This window comes from Dendropsophus ebraccatus, chromosome 8, assembly GCF_027789765.1.
Source record: "Dendropsophus ebraccatus isolate aDenEbr1 chromosome 8, aDenEbr1.pat, whole genome shotgun sequence".
NCBI lineage: Eukaryota > Metazoa > Chordata > Amphibia > Anura > Hylidae > Dendropsophus > Dendropsophus ebraccatus.
Window position 1 is genome coordinate 68,233,438 of NC_091461.1, and position 27,783 is coordinate 68,261,220.

Here is a 27,783-nt window from a genome sequence, read left to right on the forward strand (position 1 = left end):
TGAATTTCGTGCAAGAATATGTTTTTAAGCAATGATTCTCCCTGCCATGCATAACCAAGCAAAGGAGACAAAGCTTCTTGCTCCATCAACATTTCAGCTGTCTCCAGCATTAGACTCAGCGCTATGTAAATCTATGGAGCTAGGTCTCATGCTGGAGACAGGTGCTATGGAGACAGTGGGAAGCTCCTCCCCTAATTCAGAGTCATGTGTGGTGCGGTGAATGACACTAGACAGGTATATTAAAATGCCACTGTCTAACTTTTAGGGTAGCTTCACACGTAGCGGATCCGCGTCGGATTTCACGCTGTGAGTTTGCAGCAAAATCCGCTACAGTTCCTGGTAGTGTGAAGCTGAACGCAGTGAATGTGACCCAGCCCCTTTAACCCCCTGCATCTTACTTCCGGCTCCCCTCGTTCCCCATCAGCCATTCAGTGCACGGCAGCACTGATTGCCTGATGGGGAGCGAGGGGAGCCAGGACCTTTACTGCAGCCGCGGCGCCAAGCAGGTAATGTGTGCTTCGGGCCAGGGCTGCAGGCGGTGGAGGGTAAGAGGGGCCGGCTTACATATCCGCAGTGGAAAGAAAATTCCGTTGCAGATATGTAACCCCCAGAGACCCCCCCCTACACCCCCCACCCCCCCCCCGTAAAATCTGCTGTGGATCCGGTACATGTGAAGGCAAGGAAAAAACAGCGCTTCCTTTGTTCTGGCTCTTTTTTTTCCAAAGAGTCTAAACCCAGGAAGTTTTATGTTCCCCAGATCATCTGAGTACTCATGGAGAGTAGCCATGTAATTTGTGGACAAATTGAGAGTGAGACTCTGTACTGGTCAGCACAAGACTAAAAATGCCCCAGCTAATCAAATGCCGAAAGTTCAGGTTTGGATCGACTCGGACTCGAACCCGAATCCGGTTCTCTCATCTCTAGCTGTAATGTATTATATATACACCTATAAAAGTAAAACCACACACAAACAAATAAATGCATACATAAATAAATACACAAATAAATAAAATAAATAAATTAAAGCGTAACTGTCCTATTTTTTTTATTGCAGAAATCAGTAGTATAGGAGATTTTTAAAACTCTGTAATAGGTTTTATCAGCCAAAAAAGCCTCTTTCTGTACTCAAGAAGCAATCTCCCAGCCTCCCCCCTGACTTCTTATCTGTGCATTATCATTATCAAACACGTCTTCATTACAGAGAAGCCAGTGAAGACGGGTTATGCTCTCTCCATTCTATCCTTATGGAGGGGGGAGGGGCCGAGGGAGATGAGGGAGCAGGAAGCGGTGACATGAAGGTCAGCTGTATCTAGACTGTCTGGGCACCTAAACCGCAGGATTCTGGGGTCAGAAAGGTCAGTGCTTATCTATGAACTTACTGAGAGAAGATTGCAGGGTGTTGTGCTGTGCAGGACTGCTCAGTGCTCAGTCACTCCTAACAGCCCCTCCCCTCTCCATAGCCACATAATGGACACAGAAATCCTGCTTCTTCTGAAGTGAGGGGGGAGGCTGGGAGATTGCTTTTTCAGTCCAGAAGGAAACTCTTTTGGTTTATAAAACCTATTACAGACAGTTACGCTTTAAATAAATATAAATAAATATAAACATTTCCCATCCCCTTTTATAAATGATCCCCTATAAATGAGATACCTATATTTGGTATCACCACATCCATAATGACCCAGTCTATTAACCCGTTACATTAATTATCCCGCCCGATTCACGCCGCAATTTAAAATGACAATTTTTTGTTAATCCCACCCCATAAAAATATAGATAAAAGCTATCAAAACGTCACATGTATCCAAAAGGTGTACCACTAAAAACGTCAGCTTATGCCGCAAAAATAACTCCATTGGTAAAAAAATAACCAAAAGTTCACCAAATGACGTCTCCATAAAGCAGACATGTTGTAAATGTTGCATTAATAATTAGTTCATGTGGCATGACTATCTTTCTTAGGAAAAGAGAGTTTTGAATATAAAGAAATAAAAAAATTTCTAAATTTTGCGCAAATGTTTTTTTTTTTTTTTTATAGAAAACTACTTAGTGTGTCAGCCAAAATATACCACAAACATAAAGAGGAATATGTCACAAAAAAACAATCTCAAAATAAGCGCGATAGTTAAAAGCATTGCAGAGTTATCACTACATAAAAATAGACAGGTCAGATTTGAAATATAGGCCCTGGGCATTAAAGCTACTCTGTACCCACAATCTGACCCCCCCAAACCAGTTGTACCTTCAGATAGCTGCTTTTAATCCAAGATCTGTCCTGCAGTCCGTTCGGCAGGTGATGCAGTTATTGTCCCAAAAAAATACTTTTAAACTTGAATCCCCGTGCCAAACGGGAGTATCTGTGCCCTAACTTTGTACCACCCCTCCGTCCCTCCTCCCCGCCCTCCTCATCATTAGGAATGCTCCAGGCAGATTGCCTCCTATTTCCCACCTGTGGCAGCCCGGCACATGGGCTGGATCGTTAAGGACCTGCAATGTTCAGCATGGAGAAAATGTTTCAGTAACGGAGGAGTAATGCAAAGTTAGGGCACAGGTACTCCCGTTTGGCACAGGCTTCAAGTTTAAAAGTATGTTTTTAGGACAATAACTGCATCATCTGCCGAATGGACCGCAGGAAAGATCTTGGATTAAAAGCAGCTATCCGAAGGTACAAGTGGTTTGGGGGGGTCAGATTGTGGGTACAGAGTCGCTTTAAAGGAGAAGTCCGACCCAAATTTTTTATTAAAGTATTGTATTGCCCCCCAAAAGTTATACAAATCACCAATATACACTTACAGGAAATGCTTATAAAGTGTTTTTTTCCCTGCACTTACTACTGCATCAAGACTTCACTTCCTGGATAAAATGGTGATGTCACGACCCCACTCCCAGAGCTGTGCGGGCTGTGGCTGCTGGAGAGGAAGATGGCAGGGGGGTGCTTAGTGTCCCTCCAGTGCCCTGTGTCCCTCAGTGTCCCCCTGCCATTATCCTCTCCAGCAGCCACAGCCTGCACAGCTCTGGGAGTTGGGTCGTGACATCACCATTTTATCCAGGAAGTGAAGACTTGATGCAGTAGTAAGTGCAGGGAAAAAAAGCACTTTATGTGTATTTCCCGTAATAAGTGTATATTGGTGATTTGTATAACTTTAGGGGGGCAATACAATACTTGAATAAAATTTTTCACCAGACTCCTCCTTTAAGGCCAAAACAGGCTGAAGAGGCAAGGGGTTAAGGAAAACCGCTTAAAAATATCTAAAACTCAGTTATTTTGCCAGACTGGCTTAAAATCAGTAATAACAACAATGGCAACTTTAACATAAAACTGTAAAGATAAGTAATATCTGAGAAGTCAAAATACAATTTCAGGAGAAGATTCTAATGTGAGTTTTCCTGGCTGGTGTCATCCGAGTGTGACATTTTCTGCATTAAATAAAATATGACAAAGTGTATTTATGACACATCCCTCAGCTGTAATTTAACTACATTTTACTTTACATTACAAATTCTTTGTCATAAAACATTTTTGTCCATAAAGTTGACTGGAGAGAGGAAAGATTTTTTCATTTAGCGGGTGGAGAACCTTGGACAAAGTAGAGATACGTTTATGGGCCCAGTAGGCCTTAGTGTTTAATACGGTTATCAGCAAGTGAAAACCTAAGGAATTGTTAAAGGGAGAAAAATTTCTCCCAAATGCCTATAAAATATTATACTATCTAAATGTTCCTTGGGAGGAAGTTTTTTTTTTTTTTGCTTAAAAACCTGTGAATATCTGACTGCAGGGCAGCAAGACTACAGGATTAAACCTTGCCTCTAGACGGCTGTGAAGAGGAAAGATTATCTATGCTGACATTCTGTATAGAGTATATTCATTTAAGCACTGGAAAGTTAATGGTTTAGAAAAAGATATTGAGGAACACTGGTCTGAATTTCACATGTAGAGTTCTGAATGACAGATATTGTCTTTTAGCCTCCTTGCATATGATTCAGCCAACATTCACACATTCAGGCCTTATTCACACGTTCAGTAAAGTTGTCATTAATTGCGGATCCGTAATCATGGTTCAACTTAGAGCACATTGATTTATATTGGGCTATTCACACAGTCTGTTTTAATTTTGATCCGCATTCTGTTCCGTAAAAAAAAGGACATGCTCTAGTGCAGATTGTCATTGCAGTACTGATTACCAATAGAAGTCTATGGGATCTGTATTTTTCACAGACGTCACGGATGTCGCATCCGTGACATCTGTACAAAACACGGATCCAATATATGCAAACTAGTACTTTTCACATTTTACAGAAACAGATGCAATTACAGATCCAAATAAGGATGAATTTATACCAGAGAGTAAAAATAGTGGGAGGTTTTGTGGTCCATAAAATAACTGAATGTGTGTATGAGGCCTTAGATTTTTAAGACAGTGCTCATAGAGTTCTGGCACCATCCCTGATAGGAATGGATGGGGATGCCAGATGCCACATGCTGGACCTTTTTCACACTGTTAGCACTGCAGTGTCTGCTGGATACGTACACCGGGGTGAATCCCAGACGTACACATTAGAGTTATACCTACGACAGATGTTATGAGTTTTTGTTACGAGATGTAGCTCAATGGATATGAGCAACAAGAAACAAAAGCAAAAGGAGGGACTGTGGTAGAATTGATATAATGCGTCTTATAGCATGTATTTGTTGTGCAAAAAAGCAATGATTATGTGACAGAAAATAAATACAATACACTATGTTCCAAATTATTGTGCAAAAAGTGTTAAGGTTTTTTGTTTGTTAGTTAAACTCATTGATGGTGATGTGTGTCAGGGCTCTTTATATCACTGAAAGCAATTGCAGACACCTGTTCTTATTAGTTTGGCAGGTGTATCCAATTAAAGGCAAGACTACTTAAGAAGGCTGTCCCACATTATTAAGCAGCCTACATTTTCAGCCAAAATGGAAAAGAAAAAGGATCTGTCGGCTGCTGAGAAGCAACAAATTGTGGAGTGTTTAGGTCAAGGCATGACTACAATCAACATTGCCAAGATACTTCAACGTGATCGTAGCACAATCAAGAAGTATGTAGCTGATTCCCAGAACACACGTGTCAATGCTGATAAGGGAAAATTGAGGACTCTTTCCAACAGGCAATTACGTCAGGTTAAAAGAGCAGCTGCAAAAATGCCTTGTCATAGCGGCAGACAAGTTTTTGAAGCTGCTGGTGCCTCCAACGTCCCCCGAAAAACAAGATGCAGAGTCCTTCAGAGGTTTGCAGCTGTGCGGCAGCCATCCTGTCAACCTTCTATATCCCCTGCACACATGCAGAAACTACTCCAGTGGGCGAAACAATACATGAAGACTGACTTCGGAAGCGATGAATGCCGTACAACGCTCAATGGTCCAGATGGATTGAGTGGAGGATAGCTTGTTGATGGACACCCCATGCAAACACGGCTACAGCTCCGGCTACAGAGGAGGTGGAGTAATGTTTTGGCCTGGAATCATGGGGAGAGAGAGAGAGATTGTCGGCCCCTTTAGGATCCCTGAAGGGGTAAAGATAAACTCCATAAAGTATGTGGAGTTTATCAAACAGCCCTTTCTACCATGGTTCAAGAAGAAGAAGCGTGCATTCCACAGCAAGATCATTTTCCTGCATGATAATGTACCTTCTCATGTTGCAAATAACACATAACGCATCTCTGGCTGCTATGGGCATAAAAGGGGACAAACTTATGGTGTGGCCCCCATGCTCCCCTGACCTCAACCCCATTGAGAACCTCTGGAGCATCATCAAAAGGAGTATATATGATGGAGGGATCCCGGCTTGATATGGGCGCAGGTGTTCAGAGAACCACAATGTGAAGTGGTTAATCCGTAGGTTAAAAATTTTATTAAAGGTACAACGCGTTTCGGTCGCCAAATCAAGGGTGGCCTTTCTCAAGTGAGACTTGAGAAGTCAACTTGAGAAAGGCCACCCTTGATTCGGCAGCCGAAACGCGCTGTGCCTTTAATAAAAATTTTTACCTACTGATTAACCATGTCACATTGTGGTTCTCTGAACACCTGCTCCCATATAAAGCTGGAATCCCTCTGGTCCATCAGCCCGCTGCGGTCTGTATATATGATCTTGAATTGTACGGCTCCCTTGACGTACCCCGGCAGGAGCTGCAGTGTTTCTCTCAACCCCCCATGTGCTACATAGAGTTGTGCCTATATGAGTGCAACTCATCCTCTTTTTTATAAGGATATTCCTTTCCTGATATACTACACCAGGAGGTGCCCCCTCCTTTTCTCTCTTTTTGTTTTTTATGATGGAGGGAGGCAGTTCACATCTAAGCAACAGCTCTGGGAGGGTATTCTGTCCTTGCAAAACAATTGAAGCAGAAACCATCCAAAAACTGACAAATTCAATGGATGAGAGAGTTCAGAAGCTCCTTTCGAACAAGGGGTCCTATGTGCAAATGTGACATCACCTAGAATAATTTTTTACTTGAAAACAGTTTGATTTTAGTCTGTAATAATCTGCTAATGCTTGTAATGTCACAAATGACCATTTGTTTTGTTCTTAATAAAAATGAAAAGGTTGAAAACTTTGCTGTACATAATAATTTAGAACATGCATTTGGTGTGCATTTGGAGTCTTTATTTATTTTTGGAGGCAGTTGGTTCAACTTAATGACCAACTTAATGACCAGGGCCTATTTTTCAAATCTGACCTGTCTCTCTTAATGTAGTTATAACTCTGCGCTGCTTTTAACTACCACGGTTATTTTGAGATCCTTTATATTCAAAGTTCTCTTCTCCTAAGAAAAATAGTCATGTCACATGAACTAATCATTACTGCAACATATACGACATGTCTACTTTATGGTGACGTCATTTGGTAAATGTCCTTTTACTTGTTAGGATGTTAGAGGGCTTTGAAATTTTGCAGCGATTTTTCACATTTTCAGGAAAATTTCAAATTCTGATTTTTTTAGGGACCAGTTCAGTTTTGAAGTGGATTTGTTGGGCCTGAATGTTAGTTACCCCCATAAATCCCTCCACTGTAAAAACTGCAACCCTCAAAGTATTCAAAGTAGCATTTCATAAGTGTATTAACCCTTTAGGTACTTCACAGAAATTTAAGCAAGTTGGAGGGTAAATTTAAAAATTTCATTTTTTTTTTTGGCAGATATTCCATTTTAATCAATTTTTTCCTCTTACACAGCAAATACTAACTGAGAAATGGAACTTAGTATTTATTCAGCTTATTATTGTGTTTCTAGAAATCCCCCATATGTGGCCGCAATGCGTCACCTGACTCAACCACAGGCCATAGACATGACAGAGACCTGGTGAATATTAGGGTCTTTTTTTATTTCAGGTTTTTTTTAGCCATTATACCATGTCACAGAGGCTTTGCGGTGCCAAAATATTTGTGTAAGACAAGTTGACGTTTCCATTGGTACCATTCTGAGGGCCATGTGACACCCTGATCAATATTTAGTTAATTTTTTTATAAGGTGGTACGAATAAAAAACACAATTTAGCAGCTGTTTTTCACCATTTTTTTGTACGTAGTTTACTATACGTCATATATGACATGTTATCGTTATTCGTCAGGTCGGTACGGTTACAGTGATATCCATGTTATATAGATTTTGTTATAGTTTATGGCATTTATACTATAAATACTGTTTGTGTCTTGCATATTGTAAAAGCAGTAATATTTGTATTTTTTCGCCAATGGAGTTATGTGAGGGATTTTTTTTTTGCAGCATAAGCTGACGTTTGTAGTGGTACACCTTTTGGGTACATGTGACGTTTTGATAGCTTTTTTCTTTATTTTTTAGGGGGCGGGATTAACAAATAATTGTCATTTTGGTTAGTTATTTCTTTATTTTTTTAATGCCGTTCATCGGGTGGTATAATTAATGTAGCAGGTAAATAGACAGGGTCATTACAAACGCAGTGATACCAAATATGTGTATCTTATTTATAGGGGGTAATTTATAAAGGGGGGATAGTGAATGTGTATATTTATTTATTTATTTTAATTTATTCATGTATTTAATTAATTAATTAATTGTGTGTGTTTTTTTCTACTTTTGCATATATATATATATATATATATATATATATATATATATATATATCAATCATGCATTACAGCACATGATGTATGCTGTAATGCATTATACAGTATAGTGAATGAGCTGTTAGCTTTACAGCTGACAGCTCATTCAAACGATCAGGTCCCTGCAGGTCCCTGCAGGTCCCTGCAGGGACCAGATCGTTAAGCACCAGGATGAAGCCGGAGCGGGGGTTAGCAAGGGGAGGGAGCTGGGGGGAACGGGGGGGGGGGGAACAGGGGGGAGCAGGAGCGAGGGGGGCAGCACGGGGAGTGAATGGGAGAGGGTGCCTGAGCAGGAGCGAGGAGGGGGTGCACGGGGAGAAGCGGATCGGGGGAGGGGGGGGGCTGGAGCGCACGGGGTGAAGCGGATCGGGAGAGGGGGGGGCGGAGCACACGGGGAGAAGCGGATCGGGGGAGGGGGGTCGGAGCACACGGGGAGAAGCAGCATGGGGTCGGAGAGAGAGGGAGAGAGGCAGGGGGAGAATGAAAGCAGTGGTGGCAGGAGGAGGCAATATCCGTAGCCTCCTCCTGCCGCCCGATCAGCTGAGGAAGAGACAGAGGCATCAGATCTCCCCATAGACGCTACGGTCGCAACGACCGCGGCGTCTATTGGGTTAACTGCCCGTGGGGAGCACAGCTCCCCTCCGGGCAGTGGCAGCAGGAGGGGGCTGTGTGAGACAGCCTCCGCCTGCTGCCCGCTCTCAGATAGGGAAAGCGGGGGGAGGCAGAAAAGGCATGACGTCCAGGGACGTCATGTTGCAAAATGGCACTGCTTTTCATGACGTCCCTGGACGTCATATTGGGGGAAGGGGTTAATTATACTCGAATAGTTGATGATTGGAAAAATTACAATGATTGCAATTCATATAGGTAATTTTGGAAAATATGAAAAAATAATATTTGCATAATAATATCTGATATATCTATTGCCTGGGTCGCCTGAACATCAAGAAGTTGGACTCGCGTTAGAAAACGGGATGTCACGACAATCATTTTCACCTGCCATCTCTATATACACCAAACGCTTTCTCTCTCTCACCTGAGATTGATTATCTTCTGACCAGACTGACCTACACCACTAGTGTAGGGTTAGTTACTCCTTGCGTTTGGGGATGCCTGAACAAGGGGGTCCCGTTTTAGTTATGGGCAAGGTTTGACAGGGGACATTTTTGCATTATTTGATCTTTTATCATTTATTTTCTGTGTGTCAGATATTCATTCAAAAATGAGGTTCAGTAGGGATGTGTTTTAAGTAAAAAACTGAACTCAAGAACAAGAGGACACAGTGAGGTTAGTTTGAAGAAAGGTCAGAAGCAACGTAAGAAAATATTACTTTATTGAAAGAGTAGAAGATGTTTGGAATAAACTTCCAGCAGGTGTGGTAGGTAAATATACAGTAACTTAATGTAAACATCCCTGGGATAACCATATAATATATCCTAAGATAATAAGAAGGAAAATACTAAAAAGGCCGAATAAATGGACGTTTTTTTTTTTGCTGACAACCTTCTCTGTTTCCATCATTGCTTTTTTGCACAATAAATACATGCTATAAGACACATTATAGCGATTCCACCACAGTCCCTCCTTTTGCTTTGGTTTCTTGTTGTCTATACTTAGGACTGTGGGGATTTTATATCTTTAGATTAACCACAGATTCCAGGACCTTGGGGTTTTAGATCAATGGATATGAGACACATGTTCCAAAGGAGGATAAAATCACACAAGTGGGTAAATAGGAGTCTATGGACATGTACATCAAATGGGCCTTCAGGGCCAAGAAACAACTTAGCACTTGAAATTGTTGTCACTCGCTAGTCCGCATCCCACACCTGTTTGGGTTTAATAATTTTTTTATACTAACAACATTGGTTAATGCCACATCTTTATTACTTTCAGTTTGGAGCAAATAATAAAATCTTGTGTCATCCAGTAAAAAATAAATCAATACTTGTTGTTTCCCTGGAGCATATGGGTGAAGGATGGCCAACAGATGTCTGATGGATAGCATCTGTCCAGGCACCTATCAGATATATACTTGTTTTATGTTTAACATGTGGCCCCATATATCGCAGGATAGGTTGGGTTCAGAGACAAGTTACAGAAGGACACCTTGATAAAATAAACCCCCCACTAAGAACTATTTATTAATATCAGCGTTAATAACTTTCCTTACATGAAATACTTAGCAGAATAAATCTAAACCCTTTATTATTGTGTTAGAAACTAGCAGCAGTGCCTAGAGATAATAAAAAGCTAGCATTTCTACTGAAAATCCACTTGCAAGTGCATAAAAGGCAGAGGTCTCTATAAAACGGTTGTGTAATTTCATGAGCCACAACTTAACACAACGTTGCTTAGAAGGTCTTAATTGTGTCATTTGCATCCTATTGCCCATTTTGGTTTCTGACATCTGTGTCTATTGAATGCTTGAGTAGAAACCTCATTGACAATAAAACTAGAACAACCATTGTTTGGTCATTTTCTGCTAAGGGAATGAACATAGTAGTGTAGCATAGAAAGTAATTGGTGACTTGAGTTGCACTAAATGGTTACTGCCATGTTAATTTATGGCTTAATGTGAACAGTGTGGTATAGCTAAAGATCTTGGGCATAGTTGTGTTTAGAGAAGGAGAATGGTGTCCTATAGCTGGCCAAAAACAATAAAGACAACTAATGATTAACTGTATGGGCTTCAGAAAAGAGCACTAACTCCTTCTAGTAAGTTCTTATAACTTGGGATTGCGTGCGACACAGTAACCTATTTTAAAAGGGTTCAAGTAATTGTATTGTTTTGTTTAGTTTTTTTTTTTCCCACATAAAAAGCATTTCATTGTGTAGTCACCCATGCAAAACTTTGTATGTCTTACAGTTGTATTTTTCTCCATTTACACGCTTAATATGTTTGGCTGAAAGAGCAGGCAAGTTCTATGGAGGTAAAGTGGATGAGGAATTGTCAGACCTTCCCTAACAACTTGGAGAGGAGAAATTTAATAAAGCTTAAGGCCATGTTTACACAGCATTTTTCTGTGGCCGCTATTTGATACTCAAAATAACTGCTGTTGTTTTTCGTATCAAATAATGACCGTTGTTTAGTATACTTTGGCAATGGCGGTCATTGGTGCAATATTCAAGTTTAAAGCGACTCTGTACCCACAATCTGAGCCCCCCAAACCACTTGTACCTTCGGATAGCTGCTTTTAATCCAAGATCTGTCCTGGGGTCCGTTTGGCAGGTGATGCAGTTATTGTCCTAAAAAAATACTTTTAAATTTGAAACCCGTGCCAAACGGGAGTATCTGTGCCCTAACTTAGCACCACCCCTCCGTCCCTCCTCCTCACCCTCTTCATCATTAGGAATGCCACTGGAACATTTTCTACATGCTGAACACTGCACAGGTCCTTAACGATGCAGGCCATGTGCCAGGCTAAACAGGTGGGGATAGGAGGCAATCTGCCTGGAGCATTTCTAATGATGAGGAGGGCGGGCAGGAGGGACAGAGAGGTTGTGCAGAGAGGTTAGGGCACAGATACTCCCGTTTGGCATGGGGCTTCAAGTTTAAAAGTATTTTTTAGGACAATAACTGCATCACCTACCGAATGGACCGCATGACAGATCTTGGATTAAAAACAGCTATCTGACGGTACAAGCGGTTTGGGGGGTGTTCAGATTGTGGGTACAGAGTCGCTTCAAGTTCGAGGTGGCCACTTTTTCCATTGTTCTATTCAATGTTGTGTAAATGACAATGAAAGGATGGTCAACAAATAAATCTATTGTATTTACCGGCGTATAAGGCGACTGGGCGTATAAGACGACCTCTGACTTTTAAGAAAATTGTCAGGGGTTTGTCTTATACACCAGAAAATGTTAACCCCTGCCTGACTTCAGCCATGCTGCAATCAGGCAGGGGTTAACTGCAGCTAAATAAAAAGAAAAACTAACAGTTAACACCTGAGGCTTGTTCCCGGCATCCGTGCGTCTTCTGGACCGTTCTAAGTGCAGGCAGTGTGACGTACACTGCCTGCACCAGGGATCGCTGAAGCTCTCACAAGCAGCTGAGAGTCTCACCAGAGAAGCCCGGAGATGGTTGGTTGCGGGGAGAACTTTGGGAGAATGACAGAGGCTTCGGGTACTTTAGGAGCCTCTGTCATTCTCCCGAAGCTCTCCCGGCAGCCGAGCTTCTCCAATGAGACGCTCGGCTGCTAGGGATAGCTTACGGATCCAGGGGTCAAGAGACACGCGGATGCCGGGAACAGGCCCCAGGTGAGTTAACTGTTTTTTTTATAGTGGTCGCCCTATACAAATGCCATTTTTTAGCTCCCCCACCGTATGGGGCGACCATACCTGGCATATAAGACAACCCCCGACTTCTAAGAAGATTTTTCAGGGTTAAAAGTCATCTACACACCAGAAAATACAGTATATGTGAACAACTTAAAATAATGTCCACTGCTCACTAAATAGACTGTTGTGAATTACACACTTTCATTTGACTAGATTACAGTGGTACCTCGGTTTAAGAGTAACTTGGTTTAAGAGCGTTTTGGTTTAACAGTTCACATTTATTTAAAATTGTGACTTGGTTTAAGAGCATTGCTTTGGTTTAAGAGCTTCCTAAACTAGGTGGGAACGCAAGTGGAGGAGGGGCATGGTCTGCATAGAGGGGTCTACAGCCCTGTACTCTGACTTAGGAAGTCTCCCTCACCTTTCAAATCATAGCAGATCCACTTCAGGCTGGGGCTTACATGAGGGGACAGGACTGTGGAGGTAATCTCTTCATAGCTGAAACCCCCTCTTTTCTCAGACAGAGAGTGCTGCATGCATGTGCGCACACCTGTACTGCTCATTCCTCCATGCTCCCTGCAGTCTCTGTCGGCCCTTGAGTTTCCAATCTTCTACTGTACAGTAACTTATAATATCACATATTCTGCTGTTTCTGAATGTTTGTTTCATTAGTTTTACATGTTATTCAGAATAATAGATCATTATTTTTGGGATGTGGAACCAATTGTCTGCATATCAATGATTTCTTACGGGAAAATTTGCTTTGGCTTAAAAGCGGATTTGGATTACAAGTTCGGTCCCGGAACGAATTATGCTCGTAATCCAAGGCACCACTGTATTTTATATTTTGTGTTAACTAATGGCCTTGGTTCAATAGACTTCAATGGAAATCATTGGAGACTAAAATCAACAGCAGTAACTTTAAATTAAAATAGCAGACTTTATTTTACTAAAAAAAATACAGTGTGTAAACATGGCCTTGCAGGGAGTTCTGTACCTTTCATTGCAAATCACCAACATAATTTCCCAGTGGGATGCTGCTTATTCTCAAGCTACCAATTTAATGCCATGCTCACACAATGTGAAAACATTGGCCGCTGTTTGACACGGCCGTGCCAAACAACGGCCGATGTCAGACATGTTCATGAACATCACTTGATTTAAATTAGAATGCGGGCACATTCAGGTGTACCCACACTCCAATATAATATAGACCACATGGTCTATCACGCAAAATGGGGGAAGGCGGCAATGTAACATGATGTGAAGTAAAAAGATCTTAAGAATTCCTGAATGCATAGTACTTTAATACTATTTGGGGATAAGCTGTACTACATTGCTGTAAAATTAACCCCTTAGTGACCGCCGATACGGATTTCTACGGCGGTCACTAATGGTCCTTATTCTGCTGCCATCAGCTTTTTACGGCGATGGCAGAGAATAAGGCTGCGGGGCCGGGACGGCCCCCACCCCATCCCCCCGGCTACCGGAGGTAGCTGAGGGGTTGGGGCAGTGTGTGAGGTCCGTCCCGGCCCCCCCCCCCTTACCGACGATCGCCGCTATTAACGTTATAGCGGCGGCCGTCGGTAAAGGGGATTACCGGTGCCGCCGCCGCCTTTCATCTCCCCCCGCCGTGAATCTACTGCGGAGGGAGATGAAATAAGTGTATATCAGACCCCAGATCAGACCCCCCTAGTGCCCCGATAACTAACCCCCCTCCCCCGGCGGCCATCATTTCCAAGATGGCCGCCGCCGTCGCTGTGAACCGACTAACGTCGGTTCACAGCGATTAAAAAGTTAAAATGAATGAAAGCCCCATGCTCTCACCGGAGGTAGCGGAGAGCATGGGGCAGTCATCGGGGACCCCCCTGTGGGGTCCCGGTACAAGCGATCAGCGGTATATACTATATACCGCTGATCGCTTGTACCATGTGCTCCCAACACTTTTTATCCCCCGTCACCATAAATGATTGGTGACAGGGGATAAAAAGTGATGTCCCCCCACCCCCCAAGTCGCCCCCCACCCCCCCCTGTCACCCCCGTCCCCCAGTCACCCCCCCCTTCCCCATATACGTTACCTGCTCCTGGAGCTCCTTCCTCCTCGACGTCCTGGCTGGTTATGAAGTGCGCATGTGCTTCACAACCAGCCAACTCAGAAAATTTAAAGTGACAGAGACCAATTTGGTCTCTGTCACTGAACTATGATTACTGAGATAGAAAATATCACAGTAATCATAGTAATACAGTGAAAATGAATATGTAAAGTACAAAAAGTGACAAACATACAAAAAAATAAAACACACACTTTTTATTATAGTAATAATTGCAGTTTACTCCCAAATTACCCCTAACCCCTCCCCAGATTACCCGTAACCACCGTACGTTGCCCGTAACCACCGCAGGTTGCGCCTGAACCACCGCACGTTGCCCGTAACCACCGCACGTTGCCCGTAACCACCGCACGTTGTACGTAACCACCGCACGTTGTCCGTAACCACCGCACGTTGCCCGTAACCACCGCACGTTGCCCGTAACCACCGCAAATTGCCAGTGACCCCCTCCAGATTGCCCGTAACCACCCCAAATTACATGTACCCACCCCAGATTACCTATAAGCACTTCAGTTTATCAGTAACAATCCCAGATTGTCTGTAACCCTTCCAGGTTGCACATAACCCCCCCAGGTTCCCCGTAATCATGCCAGATTACATGTAACCCCCCCCAGATTGCACGTAACCACCGCGCGTTGCCTCTGACCACGGCACGATGCCTCTGACCACGCCACGATGCCTCTGACCACGCCACGATGCCTCTGACCACGCCACGATGCCTCTGACCACCGCACGTCGCCTCTGACCACCCCAAATTGCCAATGACCCCCTCCAGATTGCGGTGCCCATGTCAGATTACAGGTACCCACCCCAGATTGCCTATAAGAACTTCAGTTTATCCATAACCACCCCACATTGCCCGTAACCACCCCACGTTGCCCGTAACCACCCCAGATTGTCTGTAAGCACTGCAGGTTGCGCGTAACCACCCCACATTGCCCGTATCCACCTCAGATTGTCTGTAAGCACTGCAGGTTGCCCGTAACCAGCCCACGTTGCCTGTAGCCACCCCAGATTGTCTGTAAGCATTGCAGGTTGCCCGTAACCACCCCACGTTGCCCGTATCCACCCCAGATTGTCTGTAAGTACTGCAGGTTGCCCGTAACCACCCCACGTTTCCCGTAACTATCCCAGATTGTCTGTAAGCAAAGCAGGTTGCCCGTAACCAGCCCACGTTGCCCGTTACCAGCCCACGTTGCCCGTAACCAGCCCACGTTGCCTGTAACCAGCCCACGTTGCCTGTAACCAGCCCACGTTGCCTGTAACCACCCCACGTTGCCGTAACCACAGCAGGTTGCCCGTGACCACCACACGTTGCCCATAACCACCACACGTTGCCCGTAACCACCCCGCGTTGCCTGTAACCACCCCACGTTGCCTGTAACCACAGCAGGTTGCCCGTGACCACCCCATGTTGTCCGTAACCACCCCAGATTACCTGTAACCACCTCAGGTTGCCCATAACCACCCCTGGTTGCCCGTAACCACCCCACATTACCTGTAATCTCATTTTTTTATTTTATTTTAGTAACTGCGCTATTCTAATAACCATTACTAGCTGCGGTTTTGCTCCTGTAAATTGGCGCTCCTTCCCTTCTGAGCCCTGCTGTGTGCCCATACAGTGGTTTATGCCCACATATGAGGTACCGTTTTACTCAGGAGAACCTGCGTTACAGATTTTGGGGTGAATTTTTTCTCCTGTTCCTCGTCAAATTGAGAAATTTCAAACTAAACCAACATATTATTGGAAAAATTTGAGTTTTTCATTTTTACTGGCCAATTTTGAATACTTTCCTCTAATACCTGTGGGGTAAAAATGGTCACCACACTAAGATGAATTCTTTGAGGGGTGCTCTTTCCAAAATGTGGTGACTTTTGGGGGGAATCTATTCTGCTGACACTACAGGGGCTCAGCAAACGCACCTGGCGCTCAGAAACTTCTTCAGAAAAATCTGCACTGAAAATGCTAATTGGCGCTCCTTCCCTTCTGAGCCCGGCTGTGTGCCCATGCAGTGGTTTATGCCCACATATGGGGTACCGTTGTACTCAGGAGAACCTGCTTTACATATATTGGGGTGACATTTCTCTCCTGTTCCTCGTGAAATTGAGAAATTTCAAACTAAAGGAACATATTATTGGAAAAATTCGAGTTTTTCATTTTTACTGTCTACTTTTGAATACTTTCCTCAAATACCTGTGGGGTCAAAATGCTCACCACACCCCAAAATAAATTCTATGAGGGGTGCACTTTCCAAAATGGAGTGACTTATTGGGAGATTTTACTCTGCGGACACTACAGGGGCACTGCAAACGCACCTGGCGCTCGGAAACTTCTTCAGCAAAATCTGCATTGAAAAGCTAATTGGCGCTCCTTCCCTTTTGAGCCCTCCTGTGTGCCCATACAGTGGTTTACGCCCACATATGGGGTACCATTGTACTCAGGAGAACCTGCGTTACAAATTTTGTGGTACTTTTTTCCTCTTGTTCCTCGTGAAATTGAGAAATTTCAAACTAAAAGAACATAATATTGGAAAAATTTGAGTTTTTCATTTTTACTGTCTACTTTTGAATACTTTCCTCTAATACCTGTGGGGTCAAAATGGTCACCACACACCAAGATGAATACTTTGAGGGGTGCACTTTCCAAAATGGAGTGACTTATGGCGAGATTTTACTCCGCTGGCACTACAGGGGCACTGCAAACGCACCTGGCGCTCGGAAACTTCTGCAGCAAAATCTGCATTGAAAAAGCTAATTGGCGCTCCTTCCCTTCTGAGCCCTCCTGTGTGCCCATGCAGTGGTTTATGCCCACATATGGGGTACCATTGTACTCAGGAGAACCTGCGTTACAAATTTTGGGGTACTTTTTTCCTCTTGTTCCTCGTGAAATTGAGAAATTTCAAACTAAACGAACATATTATTGGAAGAATTCGAGTTTTTCATTTTTACTGTCTTCTTTTGAATACTTTCCTGTAATACCTGTGGGGTCAAAATGGTCACCACACACCAAGATGAATTCTTTGAGGGGTGTACTTTCCAAAATGGGGTGACTTATGGGGGTTTTTCTCTCTGCTGACACTACAGGGGCACTACAATCGCACCTGGCGCTCAGAAACTTCTTCAGCAAAATCTGCATTGGAAAAGCTAATTGGCGCTCCCTTCCTTCTGAGCCCTGCTGTGTGCCCATACAGTGGTTTACGCCCACATATGGGGTACCGTTGTACTCAAGAGAATCTGCTTTATAAATTTTGGGGTGCTTTTTGTCTCATATTCCTTTTGAAAATGAGAAACTTTAATCTAAACGTATATATTATTGGAAAATTTTAATTTTCAATTTTTTTACTGCCTAATTGTGAATACTTTCCTCCAGCCCCTGTAGGGTTAAAATGCTCATTATACCCCTAGATTAATTCTTTAAGGTGTGTAGTTTCCAAATGGGGTCACTTATGGGGCTTTTCAGGATACCAGACTTCTAAATCCATTTAAAAAAAGAACTGGTCCCTAAAAAAATCAGTTTCACGAAAATGTGATAATTTGCTGATAAATTTCTAAGCCCCATAACACCCTAAAAAAGTAAAATATGTTTACCAAATTATGCCAGAATAAAGAAGACATATTGGTAATGTGACTTAGTAACTAATTTATGTGCTACGACTTTCTTTTTTTAGAAGCAGAGAATTTCAAAGTTCATAAAATGCAAATTTTTTTAATTTTTCATGATATTTTGATGTTTTTCACAAAAAACACACAAAGTAGTGACCAAATTTTGCCACTAACATAAAGTGCCATATGTCACGAAAAAACAATCTCAGAATCGCTAGCATACGTTAAAGCATTACTGAGCTATAAGAGCATAAAGTGAGACAGGTCAGATTTTGAAAAATTAGCCTGGTCATTAAGGCCCAAACTAGCTGCAGCACGAAGGGGTTAAAGCTGAGCTGTGATTGGTGCTATTGGTGTGAATCTCAATATAAGAAACCATGATATACTTAACCCCCCTTTATTTTGTTACAGAGTTAATTTTAACATACTAGCAAACATTTGTCATGAGAAATAGTGTAATAACACAACAACCAAAATATAGCCATAGCTATTGGCCATTAGAGATAAATTTATTTAAATATTCTCGAGGAATAGCAGAGTTTTGTCAAATCATTTATTTCTACATTTGGCCATCTGGTCCACTCGTGAACATGTCAGCGACAAAGCTTCACCATCCTACATACAATCACAGACATGATCAGTGTACAATACAGTGTTGTACTTGAGATTCTGCTGATGTGTACTACAGTTCACCAATGTGAATCTGTAAATCATTGTCTTCTTAATGTGGAGAAGCAGATGGGCCACACTGGACTTTTGTTGACATGCTAATGAGGATGGACTCCTGGTAGAGCCAGAGCCTTCACTGGTCCAATCCATCCTAATGATATCTGAACACTGTGACACAACAACACCTGACAAGCTAAATTGACTTTTTGAAGTAATTCTAATGGGCATGATCTGTTTAATTCACATTAGAATTCTCATTGTATTATTAGTGCTTAGAAAGTCAGCCATGCATTAACAACAGCTGCAGAAATAAAAAGCCACATAAATAGTGGAAACACATAGGTTACCAAAACAAGTGCAATGACATTAACCCCTTAAAGACAGAACAAATTTAAGCCTTAAGGACAATTTTTTTTTCTTGCTACAATTTTAACTTTCATTTAGTTTCTGTCACACTAGTAGTGTCTATATGAGTGTAATGCTGACAGCCAGTAACATTTGAATGCATCAAGCCATGCCTCTGGCATTATCCAAGTGTAGTTTCTTAAGCCCCTAACTGCCATGGAAGCACTGCCATCTCCCAGGGCTAATAAATAGCACCCACTCCCATGATGTCGGCTAATCGCTGTCTTTCAGGAAATTCTCCCTCCCTCCCTGGGGTATAATCTTTCACAGTCCCAAACTACACTTCCCAACTCAGTTTTTTAATAGCTGCACAATTTTACAGATGTCCCGATGATATCAGGCAGCGATTGGACATTGCGTGAGGGTATAGATTTTCCTGCACACAATGACCACGACATGCACCTGCCCCCTCTCATCATAAAGCAGAAGGAGCTAAAACACATGGATATCGTTTTGTGGAAAAAGATTCTGGTTATCTATCATTTTACATTAGGGTCCATTTACACAGAAAGATTATCTGACAGATTTTCTGCCAAAGATTTGAAGCCAAAACCAGAAACAGACTATAAACTGAGATCTTGTCATAAAGGAAAGCCTGAGATTTCTCCTCTTTTCAAATCCATTCCTGGCTTTGGCTTCAAATCTTTGGCAGATAATCTTTCTGTGTAAATGGACCCTTAAGGAAACCAATCATGACAATGTCATTACTGGGCTCCTCCATAATGCTGGGGGCTTTAACACAGAGAATTATGCCTAGAGAGGCATGATTATACAGGAATGTTCATGCCATCCTTGACTACTTTGTTATGGAGGACCGCATGAATTTGATTTTCAGGGTGCATGTGTAACATGGAAACAGAGTATTTATAGGTCTAGGAACAGTGCTGCCGGCTCTATTATGCTATGTTAATAGGTTATGGCCAAATTTTGTGGTGATTCGTTGACTTTAAATTGACACTGTCACCTCCTTTTTTCATTTTGACATCTGTACACAGGTGTAAAGGGTAAATTTAGAGGTTTTCATAACTTATTTTATATCATACGTCATGGTGCTTGTTCAAGTAAAAAGTCATCTTTTATCAACTGCCGATTGTGTCAAGTGGGATTAGGGCCACTTAGCCCAGCCCAGAACGCCACAGTTGGCCCCGCCCCCTCGCCGGCCATTGGAACAGGCTGGCCGAAAGGTCTAGACCCCACCCCCTTTACATCGGCCAATCAATGGGTGTCAAGGGGGCGGGACCAATGGGGTTTGTTGTGGGCGGGGCTAAGTGGTGCTAATGTCGCGAGGCAATGCCCACTTAATAAAATCTGCAGTTGATAAAAGGACACTTTTTACTTGAAGAAACACCATGACGTATGATATGAAATAAGGTATGAAAAACGCTAAATTTACCCTTTACACCTGTGTAGAGATGTCAGAATGCACAAAGGGGGTGACAGTGTCACTTTAAGTCTTTGGGCATTCTGGCTTTTGGAGTCACATAGGTGGTCCTACTCTGCAACTGCTAGTCTTCCGTTCAGAGAAGTAAGTGTCAATCAATGAGTCAGTCTGACCTCTAGTCTTAAAAAGTGTTTGCAGGGTTTACAATCAACAAAATCAAAATTTTTAGACAGACTATCAACACAAAACAATTTTTTTGTATGTTCTCAGCTTCTGCTATATAAAACATTGCCCACATCAAGAAATCATGAGAAAGAAGATGACAGATTCCCTTTCGTAAGGATGCATTTTACATATAGCATGACCCTATAAGTCCCCATCGGAAATCTGAAGGGCCATTTGGTGGGGGCTGCTGTATACATTATAGTTTACCTGGTCTTGGTGACAGGTTCTCTATGAACAAAGCCCATTGTGAAAGGCATTGTAATAATTGCTATGATGACAGGAATACTACATTGCAGTGTAAAATACAGACGTATTGGCATTCTGTCACAATATACACATTTACGAGAAAACAGAACACAGTATTTTAAATATTTGCCTCAAAGGAATGAAATCAGAATTTGCAGACAGGATTGGCAGTACGGAAGCTTTCTCGAGGTTGTAGAAGACAAACATTGTTTGCTACAGTCTATTGATAGCTTAAAGACGGACTTTCTTTCCTAACAAATAAGTACATAAATCTTATTCTGACCCTTCACAATTTTCCAGCACAAGCCATAACGCTATCACTTCACAATGAAAACTCCATGTTACGACACAATTTCTCTGCCTGCAACACTTCAGCTTTCAGGCTTTTATATTTATGTGTGTGCTGCTAAAATGTTAAGAGCATTTAAAGGCTTACAGGATTTTTACTATCTCTATACGCGTCTTCCACCTCAAACCATGCCCCATGCACAAAGCGGCAAAATATATAGCAATAATACAAGCAGAATAGTACATTCTATACCATTTCCATTTATATTTTATCATCAAACAATGTAGAAAAACACAGGGTATGCACACATAGAGCCATGGACAGATGTTGCTGGCCCGCTCATTCCGTTTCTGAAGATTTTAAAATATTCATATCTGCTGGCAGATAATATAGTGTCATATTAGGAAAAGCTCTGCATGCATTTGTATGTTGTATTTTCACTTCTCAACACAATAAAAGTATCTGTACATGGGGCAAAATAAAGGTTTCAATATGGGAATGTGTCCTCAGCTTTCACAGTAGCGGGTGTCATGACAGGGGTAACATTGATCTGGCCTTTTATCAACAAGAGGCCTATTATGGTATTGTTCATTATATTCCCTGATGATCTTCTGGCTAAAATCCTACATGCGTGAAACGTGTTGGGAGAAAAGTTAAACTGCTGTGATGGTACATCTGTTGCACTATAACTAACATGTTTAGGTCCAAAATCTAGAGGCTTAAATGTCCTCCATTTTTGTTATGTTGTGGGAGAAGTAGAGACTAGGGCAAGGTGAGCCAGCTTTGGCTAGGCAGGGCCTAGAGTAGGGGCTGAATGAGTATCAAGTATCTTTTTGATTATCTTGAATTTATGGACCCACAGGATATAAAGGTAGGAGGAAGGTATCACAGAAACAGAAAAAAGACAACTGGCGACACACTGTGAGTAAATTCCCTTCTATCCTTCTATTGCCTTTTATTAAGCATTAATACTCTCCCTATCCATTGTATTGTGAATATCTGTATTTATATATATATATATAGGGCTGTAATTTTTTAGAATATTAGATTAAATGTTACGTTTTAAATGGGTAACAAGATGGCAGTGATTTTGAGCTTGTTTCACTGGTAAACCCAGGTGCCGATGCTCTGGTGGTCTAGGACAAGTGATGATGTGTCATACCAAACATGTATGTGGCTTCAGTGCTTTGGCTTAGGCTTTCCAGGCATGATGGGATTTGTAGTTTTGTAACAGCTGTAGGACCACATGTTTAACAACTGTGCACTAGGCTGTCTGATTGGCAGCAGTGCAACAAATGTGACCCCCACAAATAACTACAAAACTTTGTCACTTTAAATTTTAGCAGCTCTGTTCAGTTTACTCTAGAGGCCCCATGGTTGGTCAAATAAATTAAATGAGTTACCATACAATTGTTTAGAAAAAGCCAAGCAAATCCAATAGGAGAAAAAGCTGTATTTTCCTAATACCTTTTAACTTTGACAATCTACACATTGTCACCATTGCATACTGTATTACTATATCCATATGTTTTTTTTCAGTTCTTTTTAATGGAAAGCTACACTTTTTCTAGTTCTACTTGGAAAGCACCAGCCAAGTAATCATGTCACAGAATCATACCCTTCAAATACAACTACGCTGAAATACATCAAATGCTATTTTGCTACAAAATCAAAAGCATGCACCCTTTAATAAGATGACTGCATTATATATTTCCTAAGCAATATCTCGGAGCTATAGTAAATGAGAATCAGTTAAGCATAACAGCGAGATGAAAATGAACAATATGCCTTAAAAACTTTGCAAGTCAATGTAAGACACTTCTAATTTCCTGCACAGCAAACAGTATATATCCCTAAACCTTTAGAACATTGGGGAAAGTCATTTAGCAGGCAGTAAAGGACAGTGTGAACAAAGTTGATTGGAGTTTAGAAAAAGCTAATTTTAGCAGAAACATTTCTATATAAAATATTACCCTCAAGCGACTTCCAGATACAATAGCACAGGGATCTCATTTAGGGGATGCATGCAAATGTACTTTTCATTTTACACACAACAGTGCATTTATTACATTAAGTTGGAGTTTTAGGAAAGTGTCTACCCTCTGGGTTGAAGGTTCATAGTAAACCTCACACGGTTCTTAACTGTAACTCCCTTTACTCTATTGCTCATAAGCTGTCTTAGAGATGTACACATCTGTCACAAATGGAATAGATACAACAGTCATTTATTCATAGTACACATGCTCCAGCAATTCATAGGCTATGAATTACTAATAAAAAACATATGACACAGTCTTTAGGTGGTCTCCTTTATCAACATGGACCTTATGGTCAGCTAATGGAGAATTTTTAAAGGTCCTCATACACGTTATACTTATGTCGGCCAAACCCACTATTCGGTCGTCAGTATAAAGTGTATGAGGATCTACTGGGATAGAGGTTGGGCGTGCTGAAAAAAGTCATTACTGACCTATGACAGTGATTGGCTGAGCAGGCTGTCATACCCAAGAAACAGTCCGTCTCAGAAGTGGAGGAAGGAACGTATTGGGGGGATACCAGAGACGTATGGGAAGACACCAGGGGAGCACAGATGGGTAAGTATTACTTCTTTATTTCTTTTACATACTTGAAACCATATAGCTATTGTTTGTTTTTTTTTGCTGGATAAAACCCTTTAATACAGGGGAACAAAGGGCCTAAAAGGGAACTTGTCACCAAGACAAAGCTAACTAATGTATTGCCATCATGTTATTGAACAGGAAGAACTGAGTAGATTGATATACAGTATATTGTTAGAGGAAAATATTCAGTACAGTGTGTAGCTTGTTGAATGAAATCTCTGCTCATTCTGTATAAAAAGAAGTCAAATGGACATGGAAACATCAGAAATTTAAATCAATAAATTACAAGTTATACTGAATTTGAATATATCTTTCTGTTCTATAACATGATACTGATAGCTTAGGTACATTTTCATGGTGACAGGTTCTCTTTAATCAATATTTGGTGGTCCAGATGGCCCTTCATACTATATTGGGGCACTGAGGGGTATGGGGGAAACTTACTTTATGTGCTGGAGCATGGAACCTAAAATGTTTATCGGGTCATGGCGTTATGGCCTGCGCTGGATGGAAAAAAAAAATCGAGCTACTCTGATCAGAGAAGACATCACCTCTGAGTCACTGGATATAAGTTACAGATGTAGCAAGCACCAAACTAATAGTTGACATGTTTCAACTTTTACACTATCAGGCGTGAGCATTAAATTATAAGTATCCAAATGGACCACACAGCTGCTTTAGAGCCATGAGGGTTCCATCTGATATTAGTGTCATTACATGTTAGGCAAGTACCTTGACTAGAAAGTGGTGACATACTGTACTCTAACATTAGTCACTGAAAACAAACACAGAAGGCAATCTTGTCTTAGACCAAGCATATATAAAGGGAAATATGCTATGGTAGTAATCATAATTAACCCTTTTGTAGAATAACATCAAGAACCAACAATCAGGTACAGTCTGAATAAAGTAAAATTTTCAATACCTAAATGAACAAAAGATTCCAAACATGTTTCCCCTGTCTGACTGTGGGATCGTAAGGGGGCGAAAATTGGGGGGGAAAAACTATGTTTCATAGCAGCAAACAAATATTCATGGCAAAAATACACAATGTAGAACAAGCTATGGTTAAAAAAAAAAAACATACCTGGTAACAGTCAGAGCCATTTTTTCAGGCCCGATGTCGAGATAATGGGAAGAGGCCCTGTTACTATATAAAAGCCTAAAAAATTTTAACACACACTAATATTACAGCAATATAGAGAAGCAATACTAGGCTCTAATGTAAGAGTAAACAATGCAAGTCTATATTTATTACAAATTCTTGGCAAACGCTAATCTTGCCCTATGGGAAAGCATTCTATGTGCAACATTCAATATAAATCCAAAGCAAATAAAGACCATTCTGAATAGGAATAAGGAATATCAACATTGGTTTTCGATTTTGACCTTTTGTACCATTTCAGGGTTGGTCAGGAAGGTTTACCTTGCTTACATCCATAAACACAATAAGTCACACAGGAGTGATTTTTAGGATAACTGCAATCTTTTTACCTTGAGGCCAAGAAGAATAGTAATTTTCTCTCTGAGAATAGAACTACTCAGCTTACATTTATTATATTCATAGTTTTCAAAGATGTAATGTAATTGCAAGGCTGTTAAAAGGAAGGTGTCTCTTATAAAATGTTTGTATGTGTTTGTGTACAGTTGTGCTCAAATGTTTACATACCTCTACAGAACTACTGTGTTTTCTCCTTTTAAATCATAATGACATCCAAAAATATCCAAATTAACCTGATTAAAAGTTTACACACCCCAGTTCTTAAAGGGGTTGTCCAGCAAAAAAAGGTTTATAGATTTGTAATTTACTTCTTTTAAAAAATCTCAAGTCTTCCCATACTTATCAGCTACTGTATGTCCTGCAGCAAATGTTGTTTTACTTTCAATCTCTGGTCGAGACAGGGACTCTGTCTCAGTTTTCTATGCATCCCCATAGAAAACCTCTCCTGCTCTGGACAGTTCCTTTCCTGGCCAGTGATGTCAGCCGAGAGCACTGTGTCAGACTGAAAATAAAACATTTCCTGCAGGACATACAGCAGCTAAGTTGTACGGGAAGATTTCTGATTTTTTAATAAAAGTAAATTACAACACCAGTTGTAAACACCAGTTACAATTACAACACCAGTTGATTTGAAAGAAAAAGATTTTTGCTGGACAGCCCTTTTAATACCATGTATTCCTCCCTCTAACATCAACAATATCTTGAAGTCTTTAGTGGTAGTTGTGGATGAGGCTCTTTTTTTCTCTGATGGTAAAGCTGTCCATTCTTGTTGGCAAAAAGCCTCCAGTTCTTGTAAATTCCTGGGCTACCTTCACTTTGTTCTGCTGTAGCCAATGAAAGGTCGATTTGGCCATTTGTTTTGGATTGTTGCACATTGTAATGTCCAAGTATGTCCTATGCGCAGCTTCCGGGCTGATGAGTGCCGATGACCTGCTGAATTAATCTTTCCTTCAACTTTGACCAAGTTTCCAGTGTCTTTGTAGCTTACACATTCCCTATACATCATCAATCCACCTCTGTGCTTTATAGTAGGAATGGTGTTCCTTTCATCATAGACCTTGTTGAAACCTCTCCAAATGTAACTTTTATTGTGGCAAAAAAAATTCAATTTTGGGCTCAGCACTCCAAATTACCTTGTTTTGATGCTTGTTTCTGTTGTTTCTGTGCTCTTTGGCGTATTGTAGGTGTAATACTTTGTGGCATTTGCACAGTAATGGCTTACTCTTCTAGCGACTCGACCAGGCAGGCCCTTTTTTTTAAAGGCCAGAGCCTACACAGGTCCCGATGCAAGGGCGTACAGCTGGCCTCCCGCAGGTGCTGGCAGCGTTCCTGGCAACTAGTTCGGCCAGTTGCGGGGAGCATGCCGACGCCATCCCTGACAACCAGCCTGGCCGGTTGCTTGTTCTTGCTGCGGCCGGGGCTTCACCACCCCCAGCTGATCGGCAAAGGTGTCCAGTGTAATGTTATGCTGCCGGCGGGGTGGGTTAGGGTTTTACTTGTGCTGTGTTCCTGGGTCCCAGCCTGACCCTGTCATTGGCTACAGCAGAACAAAGTGAAGGTTCTGAAGTGGCCGTCTTAGTCTCCTGACCTTAATATCATTGGGAAAATGTCAAGCGCCCAGTTCTTGGCAAAAAGCCTTCAGTTCCTGTAAATTCCTGGGCTGTTTTGCAAGAAGAATGGGCAGCTTTGTCATCTGAGAAAATAAAGAGCCTCATCCACAACTACCACAAGTTGTCATTGATGTTAGAGGAGGAAATACATGGTATTAAGAACTGAGATATGTCAACTTTTGATCAGGGTCATTTGGATGTTTTTTGTTGCCCTTAGGATTAAAAAGAGATAACACAGTAGTTTGACAATAAATGGCTTCACCCAACCACTAACCATTAGTGAAAAGAAAGTTGTGTTAGCATTCATATTATCTGAAAAAAATGACAAGAAATAAAAAATTCTACCAGGGTATGTAAACCTTTGAGCACAATTGTATATATACACACACACACACACATTTACACAAGAGACACCTGCCTTTTAACAATTGCAGTTTCCCTGTATGGAAAGACACATGATACCAAGGAGAAAGTAAAAATCAAGTCAGCAAAGGTTCTATGGATGAATTCCAGTATGAATCCACATAAGAATGCGAAAATCCTGTGGTTTTACACACAGTGAAATATTACCAAAACACGACAATAATGATGCGACAATAAAGATGCGGCCGCATATTTAATCTAATAATGTGCTACATTAAATACATGGAAAAATATCAGTATGTGCACGGTCCTGCAGTTTTTCCAGGTGTGTAAAGCAGAATTTTCACATTTTAAACTGAGAATACATAAA

At 41.6% G+C, this 27,783-nt stretch overlaps 1 protein-coding gene across 1 annotated transcript in view; it reads right to left on the minus strand.

Moving 5' to 3' along the window:
* The window catches only part of CDH23 (cadherin related 23), a 671,672-nt gene that overhangs the window by 643,570 nt on the left and 319 nt on the right, over window positions 1-27,783 (minus strand). The window lies entirely within an intron of this gene.